We start from the raw sequence: 12462 nt of genomic DNA, 5'->3' as shown, positions 1-12462 counted from the left end.
CTGTATCGCCTGGACAACCACAATGGCGAAGAAACACAGATATTCCGTCTGGATGTTATACAAAAGGCACAATGCCGACTTAAGTGCACGAAGAGTAAATCTTCTTAATGTTTCTGGTTTGTTTTAGCATTTCCTGGGGGATTAGTATTGGATTCCGATGCACTACTGGAGCTTTACCCTATACCTTAGACCTTCACCTTGACGATGAAGCACAGATATTGCGTCGGGACTTAATACAAAAGGCACAATGCCGACTTCAGTACAAGAAGAGTAAATCTTCTCATTGATTGTGGTTTGCTTTGAGCGTTTCCTGGGGGATCAGTATTAGATTCCGATTCACTACGGGAGCTTTACTCAATCCCTTGGACCTTCACATTTGACGATGAAACACAGAAATTACGTCGGGATGTAATACTAAAGGCACAATGGCGACTTAAGTACAAGAAGAGTAAATCTTCTCATTGTTTGTGGTTTGCTTTGAGTGTTTCCTTGGGGTAATAGATTCCGATGCACTACTGCAGCTTTAATCTATCCCTTGGACCTTCTCATTGACGATGAAACACAGAAATTGCGTAGGGATTTAATAGAAAAGGCACAATACTGACTTAAGTACAAGAAGTAAGTAAATCATCTCATTGTTTCTGGTTTGCTTGGAGCGTTTCCTTGGAGATCAGTATTAGTTTGCGATGCACTACTGCAGCTTTACTCTATCAGCTAGACCTTCACATTGACCATGAAACACAGAAATTGCGTCGGGATTTAATACAAAAGACACAATGCCGACTTAAGTACAAGAAGAGTAAATCTTCTCATTGTTAGTGGTTTGCTTAGAGCGTTTCGAGGGAGATTAGTATTAGATTCCGATGCACTACTGCAGCTTTACTCTATCCCTTGGGCTTCAAATTGACGATGAAACACAGATATTGCGGCAGGATTCAATAAAAAAGGGACAATTCCGACTTAAGTACTAGAAGGGGATATCTTCTCATTGTTTGTGTTTTGCTTTGAGCGTTTCCTGGGAGATCAGTATTAGATTCCGATGCACTACTGCGGCTTTACTCTATCCCTTGGACCCCCAAATTGACGATGAGGCACAGATATAGCGTCGGGATTTAACACAAAAGGCATAATGCCTAGTTTAGGACAAGAAGAGCAAACCCTCTTATTGTTTGTGGTTTGCTTTGAGCGTTTCCTGGGAGATCAGTATAAGATACCGATGCACTACTGCAGCTTTACTCTATCCCTTGGACCTTCTCGTTGACGATGAAGCACTGAAATAGCGTCATGCTTTAATACAAATGGCACAATGCCTACTTATGGACAAGAAGAGTAAACCATCTCATTGTTTATGGTTTGCTATGAGCGTTTCCTGGAAGATCAGTATTAGTTCGATTCACTATTGCAGCATTACTGTATCCATTGGACCTTCACATTGACCATCAAACACAGATATTGCGTCGGGATCTAGTACTAAAGGCACAATGTCGACTTATGTACAAGAAGTGTAAATCATCTCATTGTTTGTGGTTTGCTTTGAGCGTTTCCCGGGGGTTAAGTATTCGATTCCGATGCACTACGGCAGCTTTACTCTAATTCTTGGAACTTCACATTGACGATGAAACACTGAAATTGCGTCGGGATATAATACAAAAGGCACAAAGCCGACTAAAGTACAAGAAGTATAAATCTTCTCATTGATTGTGGTTTGGTTTGATCGTTTCCTTGGAGATTAGTATTAGAATCCGATGCACTACTGCAGCTTTACTCTATCCCTTGGACCTTCACACTGACGACGCAACACAGAAATTACGTCGGAATTCAATACAAAAGGCACAATTGCGACTTAAGTGCAAGAAGAGTAAATCACCTCATTGTTTGTGGTTTGCTTTGATCGTTTACTGGGAGATCGGTATTAGATTCCGATGCACTACTGCAGCTTTACTCTATCCCTTGGACTTCCAAATTGACGATCAGGCAGAGAAATAGCGTCGGGATTTAATAAAAAAGACACAACGCCGACTTAAATACAAGAAGAGTAAGTCTTCTGATTGTTTGTGGTTTGCTTTGAGTGTTTCCTGGGAGATCAGTATTAGATACCGATGCACTACTGCAGCTTTACTCTATCCCTTGGACCTTTAAATTGACGATGAAAAACAGAAATTTGCTCGGGATTTAATACAAAAGGCGCAATGCCGACATATGTACAAGAAGAGTTAATCATCTCATTGTTTCTGGTTTGCTTTGAGCGTTTCCTGGGAGATCACTATTAGATTCCGATGCACTACTGCAGCATTACTCTATCGCTTGGACCACCACATTGACGATGAGCACAGATATTCTGTCTGGATTTTATACAAAAGGCACTATGCCGACGTAAGTACAAGAAGAGTAAATGTTCTCATTGTGTCTGGTTTGCTTTTAGCGTTTCCTGAGGAATCAGTATTGGATTACGATACACTACTGCAGCTTTACTCTATCCCTTGGACCTTCACATTGACGATGAAACAAAGGAATTGCGACGGGATTTAATACAAAAGGCACAATGCCGACCTAAGTACAAGAAGAGTAAAATTTCTCATTGTTTGTGGTTTGCTTTGAGCGTTTCCTGGTTGATTAGTAATAGATTCCGATGCACTACTGCAGCTTTACACTATCCCTTGGACCTTCCCATTGAGGATGAAATACAGAAATAGCGTCGGGATTCAATACAAAAGGGACAATTCCGTCTTAAGTACACGAAGAGTAAACTTTCTCATAGTTTGTGGTTTGCTTTTAGCGTTTCCTGGTGAGATCAGTATTATATTCCAATGCACTACTGCAGCTTTACTCTATCAATTGGACCTTCACATTGACGATGAAACACAGAAATTGCGTCGGGATTTAATACAAAATGCACAATGCCGACTTAAGTACAAGAAGAGTAAATCTTCTCATTGTTTGTGGTTTGCTTTGAGTGTTTCCTGGGGGTACTAGATTCCGATGCACTACTGCAGCTTTACTCTATCCCTTGGATCTTCTCATTGACGTTGAAACACAGAAATTGCGTAAGGATTTAATAGAAAAGCCACAATGCTGACTTAAGTACAAGAAGAGTAAATTATCTCATTGTTTCTGGTTTGCTTTGAGGGTTTCCTTGGAGATCAGTATTAGCTTGCGATGCATTACTGCAGCTTTACTCTATCAGCTAGACCTTCACATTGACCATGAAACACAGAAATTGCGTCGGGATTTAATAGAAAAGACACAGTGCCGACTTAAGTACAAGAAGAGTAAATCTTCTCATTGTTAGTGGTTTGCTTAGAGCGTTTCGTGGGAGATTCGTATTAGATTCCGATGCACTACTGCAGCTTTACTCTATCCCTTGGACCTTCACGTTGACGGTGAAGCACTGAAATAGCGTCATGATTTAATACAAAAGGCACAATGCCTACTTATGGGCAAGAAGAGCAAATCCTCTCATTGTTTGTGGTTTGCTTTGAGCGCTTCCTGGGAGATCAGTATAAGATACCAATGCACTACTGCAGCTTTACACTATCCCTTGGACCTTCACTTTGACGATGAAGCACTGAAATAGCGTCGGGATTTAATACAAAACGCACAATGCCGACTTCAGTGCAAGAAGAGTAAATCTTCTCATTGTTAATGGTTGCTATGAGCGTTTCCTGGGAGATCAGTATTAGTTCGATTCACCTCTTGCAACTTTACTCTATCAGTTGGACCTTCACATTGACCATGAAACACAGAAATTGCGTCCGGATTTAGTACTAAAGGCACAATGTCGACCTATGTACAAGAAGAGTAAATCATCTCATCGTTTGTGGTTTCCTTTGAGCGTTTCCTGGGGGATCAGTATACGATTCCGATGCACTACGGCAGCTTTACTCTAATTCTTGGATCTTCACATTGATGAAGAAACACTGAAATTGCGTCGGGATATAATACAAATGGCACAAAGCCGGCTTCAGTACAAGAAGAGTAAATCTTCTCATTGTTTGTGGTTTGCTGTGAGCGTTTCCCGGTAGAACAGTATTAGATTCCGATGCACTACTGCAGCTTAACTCAATCCCTTGGACCTTCAAATTGACGATGAAACACAGAAATTGCGTCGGGATTCAATACAAAAGGGAAAATTCCGACTCAAGTACAAGAGGAGTAAATCTTTTCATTGTTTGTGGTTTGCATTGAGCGTTTCCTGGCGAGATCAGTATTAGATTGCGATGCACTACTGCAGCCTCACTCTATCTCTTGGACCTTCAAATTGAAAATGAGGCACAGAAATAGCGTCGAGATTTAATACAAAAAGCACAATGCCGATATAAGTACTAGAAGAGTAAATCTTTTCATTGATGTGGTTTGCTTTTGAGCGTTTCCTGGGAGATCAGTACTAGTTTCCGATCCACTACTACAGATCTACTCCATCCCTTGGACCTTCAAATTGACGATGAAACACAGAAATTGCGTCGGGATTCAATACAAAGGGGACAATTCCAACTTAAGTACAAGAAGAGTAAATCACCTCATTGTTTCTGGTTTGCTTTGAGCGTTTCCTGGGAGATCAGTATTAGATTCCGATGCGCTACTGCAGCTTTACTCTATCCCTTCAAATTGACGATGAGGCACAGAAATAGCGTTCGGGATTTAATATAAGTGACACAACGCCAACTTAAGTACAAGAAGAGTAACTCTTCTCATTGTTTGTGGTTTGCTTTGAGCGTTTCCTGGGAGATCAGTATTAGATACCGATGCACTACTGCAGCTTTACTCTATCCCTTGGACGTTCACATTGACGATCAAACTCAAAAATTACGTAGGGATTCAACACAAAAGGGACAATTCCGACTTAAGCACAAGAAGAGTAAATCTTCTAATTACTTGTGGTTTACTCTGAGCGTCTCCTGGGAGATCAATATTAGATTCCGATGCACCACTGCAGCTTTACTCTATCCCTTGGACCTTCAAATTGACGATGAGGCACAGATATAGCATCTGGATTTCATGCAAAATGCAAAAAGCCGACCTAAGTACAAGAAGAGCAAATCTTCTCATTGTTTGTGGTTTGCTTTGAGCCTTTCCTGCGAGATCAGTATTAGATAACAATGCATTACTGCAGCTTTGCTCTATGCCTTGGACCTTCACATTGACGATGAAGCACAGAAATAGCGTGGGGATTTAATAGAAAAGGCACAATGCCGATGTAAGTACAAGAAGAGTAAATCATCTCACCGTTTCAGGTTTGCTTTGAGCGGTTCCTGGGAGATCAGTATTAGATTCCGATGCACTACTGCATCTTTACTCTATCAATTGGACCTTCACATTGAAAATGAAACACAGAAATTGCGTCGGGATTTAATACTAAAGGCACAATGTCGACTTAAGTACAAGAAGAGTAAATCTTCTGATTGTTTGGGGTTTGCTTTGAACGATTCCTGGGGGATCAGTATTTGATTCCGATGCACTACGGCAGGTTTACTCTATCCCTTGGATCTTCACATTGACGATGAAACACTGAAATTGCTTCGGGACTTAATACAAAAGGCACAAAGCCGACCAAAGTACAAGAAGTGAAAATCTTCTCATTGATTGTGGTTTGGTTTGGGCGTTTCCTTGCGGATACGTATTAGATTCCGAAGCACTACTGCGGCCTTACTCTATCCCTTGGACCTTCACATTGACGATGAAACACATAAATTGCGTCGGGATTCAATACTAAAGGCACAATTCCGAGTTAAGAGCAAGAAGAGTAAATCTTCTCATTATTTGTGGTTTGCTTTGAGCGTTTACTGGGAGATCAATATTAGATTCCGATGCACTACTGCAGCTTTCCTCTATCACTTGGACCTTTCAAATAGACGATGAGGCACGCATATAGCATCGCGATTTCTTACAAAAGGCACATGCCGACTTAAGTACAACGAGAGCAAATCTTCTCATTGTTTGTGGTATGCTTTGAGCCTTTCCTGGGAGATCGGTATTAGATACCGATGCACTACTGCAGCGTTACTCTATCCCTTGGACCTTCACATTGACGATGAAGCACAGAAATAGCGTCGGGATTTAATAGAAAAGGCACAATGCCGACATAAGTACAAGAAAAGTAAATCTTCTTATTGTTTGTGGTTTACTCTGAGCGTTTCCTGGGAGATCATTATTAGATTCCGATGCACTACTGCCGATTTACTCTATCCCTTGGACCTTCACATTGACGATGAAACACAGAAATTGCGTCGGGATTTAATACAAGTGGCACAATGCCGACTTAGGTACTAGAAGAGTAAATCATTTCATTGTTTGTTGTTTGCTTGGAGCGTTTCCTGGGAGATAAGTACCAGTTTCCGATGCACTACTGCAGATTTACTCTATCCCTTGGACCTTCACATTGATGATGAAACACAGAAATTGCGTCGGGACTTAACACAAAAGGCATAATGCTGACTTAATTACAACAAGAGAAAATCTTCTTATTGTTAATGGTTTGCTTTGAACGTTTCCTGGGAGATCAGTACTAGATTCCGATGCACTACTGCAGCTTTACTCTATCCCTTGGACCTTCTCATTGACTATGAAACACAGAAATTGCGTAGGGATTTAATAGAAAAGGCACAATGCCGACGTAAGTACAAGAAGAGTAAATCATCTCACCGTTTCAGCGTTGCTTTGAGCGTTTCCTGGGAGATCAGTATTAGATTCCGATGCACTACTGCGGCTTTACTCTATCAACTGGACCTTCACATTGAAAATGAAACACAAAAATTGCGTCGGGATTTTATACTAAAGGCACAATGTCAACTTAAGTACAAGAAGAGGAAATCTTCTGATTGTTTGGGGTTTGCTTTGAGCGTTTCCTGGGGGATCAGTATTTGATTCCGATGCACTACGCCAGGTTTACTTTATCCCTTGGATCTTCACATTGACGATGAAACACTGAAATTGCTCCGGGATATAATACAAAAGGCACAAAGCCGACCAAAGTCCAAGAAGTGAAAATCTTCTCACTGTTTGTGGTTTGGTTTGGGCATTTCCTTGCTGATACGTATTAGATTCCGATGCACTACTGCGGCCTTACTCTATCCCTTGGACCTTCACATTGACGATGAAACACAGAAATTGCGTCGGGACTCAATACTAAAGGCACAATTCCGACTTAAGAGCAAGAAGAGTAAATCTTCTCATTATTTGTGGTTTGCTTTGAGCGTTTCCTGGGAGATCAATCTTAGATTCCGATGCACTACTGTGGGTATCCTCTATCACTTGGACCTTTCAAATTGTCGATGAGGCACGCATATAGCATCGCGATTGCATACAAAAGGCACAATGCCGACTTAAGTACAACAAGAGCAAATCTTCTCATTGTTTGTGGTTTGCTCTGAGCCTTTCCTGGGAGATCAGTATTAGATTCCGATGCACTACTGCCGATTTACTCTCTACCTTGGACCTTCACATTGACGATGAAACACAGAAATTGCGTCGGGATTCAATACAAGTGGCACAATGCCGACATAGGTACTAGAAGAGTAAATCTTTTCATTGTTTGTGGTTTGCTTTCAGCGTTTCCTGGGAGATCAGTACTAGTTTCCGATGCACTACTGCCAATTTACTCTATCCCTTGGACCTTCACATTGACAATGAAACACAGAAATCGCGTCGGGACTTAATACAAAAGGCACAATGCCGACTTAAGTATAAGAAGAGTAAATCTTCTCATTGTTTGTGGTTTGCTTTGAGCGTTTCCTGGGAGATCAGTATTAGATGCCGATGCACTACGGCACCTTTACACTATCCCTTGGCCCTTCACATTGACGATGAAGCAAAGAAATAGCGTCGGGATTTAATACAAAACTCACAATGCCGACTTAAGTACAAGAAGAGTAAATCTTCTCATTGTTTGTGGTTTACTCTGAGTGCCTCTTGGGAGATCAGTATTAGATTCCGATGCACTACTGCAGATTTACTCTATCCCTTGGATCTTCACATTGACGATGAAACACTGAAATTGCTTCAGGATTTAATACAAAAGGCACAAAGCCGACCAAAGTACAAGAAGTGAAAGTCTTCTAATTATTTGTGGTTTGGTTTGGGCGTTTCCTTGCTGATACGTATTAGTTTCCGATGAACTACTGCGGCCTTACTCTATCCCTTGGACCTTCACATTGACGATGAAACACAGAAATTTCGTCGGGACTTAATACAAAAGGCATAATGCTGACTTAAGTACAAGAAAAGAAAATCTTGTTATTGTTAATGGATTGCTTTGAACGTTTCCTGGGAGATCAGTACTAGATTCCGATGCACTACTGCAGCTTTACTCTATCCCTTGGACCTTCTCATTGACTATGAAACACAGAAATAGCGTGGGGATTTAATAGAAAAGGCACAATGCCGACGGAAGTACAAGAAGAGTAGATCATCTCACCGTTTCAGGTTTGCTTTGAGCGGTTCCTGGGAGATCAGTATTAGATTCCGATGCACTACTGCAGCTTTACTCTATCAATTGGACCTTCACATTGAAAATGAAACACAGAAATTGGGTCGGGATTTAATACTAAACGCACAATGTCGACTTAAGTACAAGAAGAGTAAATCTTCTGATTGTTTGGGGTTTGCTTTGAGCGTTTCCTGGGGGATCAGTATTTGATTCCGATGCACTACGGCAGTTTTACTCAATCCCTTGGATCTTCACATTGACGATGAAACACTGAAATTGCTTCGAGGTTTAATACAAAAGGCACAAAGCCGACCAAAGTACAAGAAGTGAAAAGCTTCTCATTGTTTGTGGTTTGGTTTGGGCGTTTCCTTGCTGATACGTATTAGATTCCGAAGCACTACTGCGGCCTTACTCAATCCCTTGGACGTTCACATTGACGATGAAACACAGAAATTGCGTCGGGATTCAATACTAAAGGCACAATTCCGACTTAAGATCAAGAAGAGTAAATCTTCTCATTATTTGTGGTTTGCTTTGAGCGTTTCCTGGGAGATCAATATTAGATTCCGATGCACTACTGCAGGTTTCCTCTATCACTTGGACCTTTCAAATTGACGATGAGGCACGCATATAGCATCGCGATTGCATACAAAAGGCACAATGCCGACTTAAGTACAACAAGAGCACATCTTCTCATTGTTTGTGGTTTGCTCTGAGCCTTTCCTGGGAGATCAGTATTAGATACCGATGCACTACTGCAGCTTTACTCTATCCCTTGGACCTTCACATTGACGATGAAGCACAGAAATAGCGTCGGGATTTAATACAAAAGGCACAATGCCGACTTAAGTACAAGAAGAGTAAATGTTCTTATTGTTTGTGGTTTACTCTGAGCGTTTCCTGGGAGATGAGTATTAGATTCCGATGCACTACTGCCGATTTACTCTATACCTTGGACCTTCACATTGACGATGAAACACAGAAATTGCGTCGGGATTTAATACAAGTGGCACAATGCCGACTTAGGTACTAGAAGAGTAAAACTTTTCATTGTTTGTAGTTTGCTTTCAGCGTTTCCTGGGAGATCAGTACTAGTTTCCGATGCACTACTGCCAATTTACTCTATCCCTTGGACCTTCACATTGACAATGAAACACAGAAATTGCGTCGGGACTTAATACAAAAGGCACAATGCCGACTTAAGTACATGAAGAGTAAATCATCTCACTGTTTCAGGTTTGCTTTGAGCGTTTCCTAGGAGATCAGTATAAGATTCCGATGCACAACTGCAGCTTTACTCTATCAATTGGACCTTCACATTGAAAATGAAACGCAGTAATTGAGTCATGATTTAATACTAAAGGCAGAATGTCGATTTCAGTACAAGAAGAGTAAATCTACTCATTGTTCGTGGTTTGCTTTGAGCGTCTCCTGGGAGATCAGTATTAGATACCGATGCACTACTGCAGCTTTACTCTATCCCTTGGACCTTCAAATTGACGATGAGGCACAGAAATAGCGTCGGTATTTAATACAAAAGGCACAATGCTGACTTAAGTATAAGAAGAGTAAATCTTCTCATTGTTTGTGGTTTGCTTTGAGCGTTTCCTGCGAGATCAGTATTAGATACCGATGCACTACTGCAGCTTTACTCTATCTCTTGGACCTTCAAATTGACGATGAAACACAGAAATAGCTTCGGGATTTTATACAAAAGGCACAATGCCGACTTAAGTACAAGAAGGGTAAATCTTCTCATTGTTTCTGGTTTGCTTTTAGCGTTTCCTGGGGGATCACTAATAGATTCCGATGCTCTACTGCAGCTTTCCTGTATCCCTTGGACCTTCACATTTACGATGAAACACAGAAATTGCGTCAAGATTTACTACAAGAGGCACAATGCCGACTGAAGTACAAGAAGAGTAAATCTTCTCATTGTTTGTGGTTTGCTTTGATCGTTTCCTGGTTGATCAGTATTAGATTCCGATGCACTACTGCAGCTTTACTCTATCCCTTGGACCTTCACATTGACGATCAAACACAGAAATTGCGTAGGGATTCAATACAGAAGGGGCAATTCCGACTTAATCACAAGAAGAGTATATCTTCTCATTATTTGAGGTTTGTTTTGTGCGTTTCCTGGGAGATCAGTATTAGATGCCGATGCACTACGGCAGCTTTACACTATCCCTTGGCCCTTCACATTGACGATGAAGCAAAGAAATAGCGTCGGGATTTAATACAAAACTCACAATGCCGATTTAAGTACAAGAAGAGTAAGTCTTCTCATTGTTTGTGGTTTACTCTGAGCGCGTCCTGGGAGATCAGTATTAGATTCCGATGCACTACTGCAGATTTACTCTATCCCTTGGATCTTCACATTGACGATGAAACACTGAAATTGCTTCGGGATTTAATACAAAAGTCACAAAGCCGACCAAAGTACAAGAAGTGAAAATCTTCTCATTGTTTGTGGTTTGGTTTGGGCGTTTCCTTGCTGATACGTATTAGATTCCGATGCACTACTGCGGCCTTACTCTATCCCTTGGACCTTCACATTGACGATGAAACACAGAAATTGCGTCGGGACTTAATTCAAAAGGCATAATGCTGACTTAAGTACAAGTAAAGAAAATCTTCTTATTGTTAATGGTTTGCTTTGAACGTTTCCTGGGAGATCAGTACTAGATTCCGATGCACTACTGCACCTTTACTCTATCCCTTGGACCTTCTCATTGACTATGAAACACAGAAATTGCGTAGGGATTTAATAGAAAAGGCACAATGCCGACGTAAGTACAAGAAGAGTAAATCATCTCACCGTTTCAGGGTTGCTTTGAGCTTTTCCTGGGAGATCAGTATTAGATTCCGATGCACTGCTGCAGCTTTACTCTATCAATTGGATCTTCACATTGAAAATGAAACACAAAAATTGCGTCGGGATTTAATACTAAAGGCACAATGTCGACTTAAGTACAAGAAGAATAAATCTTCTGATTGTTTGGGGTTTGCTTTGAGCGTTTCCTGGGGGATCAGTATTTGATTCCGATGCACTACGGCAGGTTTACCCTATCCCTTGGATCTTCACATTGACGATGAAACACTGAAATTGCTTCGGGATATAATACAAAAGGCACAAAGCCGACCAAAGTACAAGAAGTGAAAATCTTCTCATTGTTTGTGGTTTGGTTTGGGCGTTTCCTTGCTGATACGTATTAGATTCCGATGCACTACTGCGGTCTTACTCTATCCCTTGGACCTTCACATTGACGATGAAACACAGAAATTGCGTCGGGATTCAATACTAAAGGCACAATTCCGACTTAAGAGCAAGAAGAGTAGATCTTCTCATTATTTGTTGTTTGCTTTGAGCGTTTCCTGGGAGATCAATCTTAGATTCCGATGCACTACTGCAGGTTTCCTCTATCACTTGGACCTTTCAAATTGACGATGAGGCACGCATATAGCATCGCGATTGCATAGAAAAGGCTCAATGCCGACTTAAGTACAACAAGAGCAAATCTTCTCATTGTTTGTGGTTTGCTCTGAGCCTTTCCTGGGAGATCAGTATTAGATACCGATGCACTACTGCAGCTTTACTCTATCCCTTGGACCATCACATTGACGATGAGGCACAGAAATAGCGTCGGGATTTAATACAAAAGGCACAATGCCGACTCAAGTACAAGAAGAGTAAATGTTCTTATTGTTTGTGGTTTACTCTGAGCGTTTCCTTGGAGATGAGTATTAGATTCCGATGCACTACTACCGATTTACTCTATACCTTGGACCTTCACATTGACGATGAAACACAGAAATTGCGTCGGGATTTAATACAAGTGGCACAATGCCGACTTAGGTACTAGAAGAGTAAATCATTTCATTGTTTGTGGTTTGCTTTCAGCGTTTCCTGGGAGATCAGTACTAGTTTCCGATGCACTACTGCCAATTTACTCTATCCCTTGGACCTTCACATTGACAATGAAACACAGAAATTGCGTCGGGACTTAATACAAAAGGCACAATGCCGACTTAAGTAC

This window comes from Schistocerca serialis, chromosome 7 (genome assembly GCF_023864345.2).
Source record: "Schistocerca serialis cubense isolate TAMUIC-IGC-003099 chromosome 7, iqSchSeri2.2, whole genome shotgun sequence".
NCBI classification, from domain to species: domain Eukaryota; kingdom Metazoa; phylum Arthropoda; class Insecta; order Orthoptera; family Acrididae; genus Schistocerca; species Schistocerca serialis.
This window is presented reverse-complemented; position numbering follows the sequence as displayed.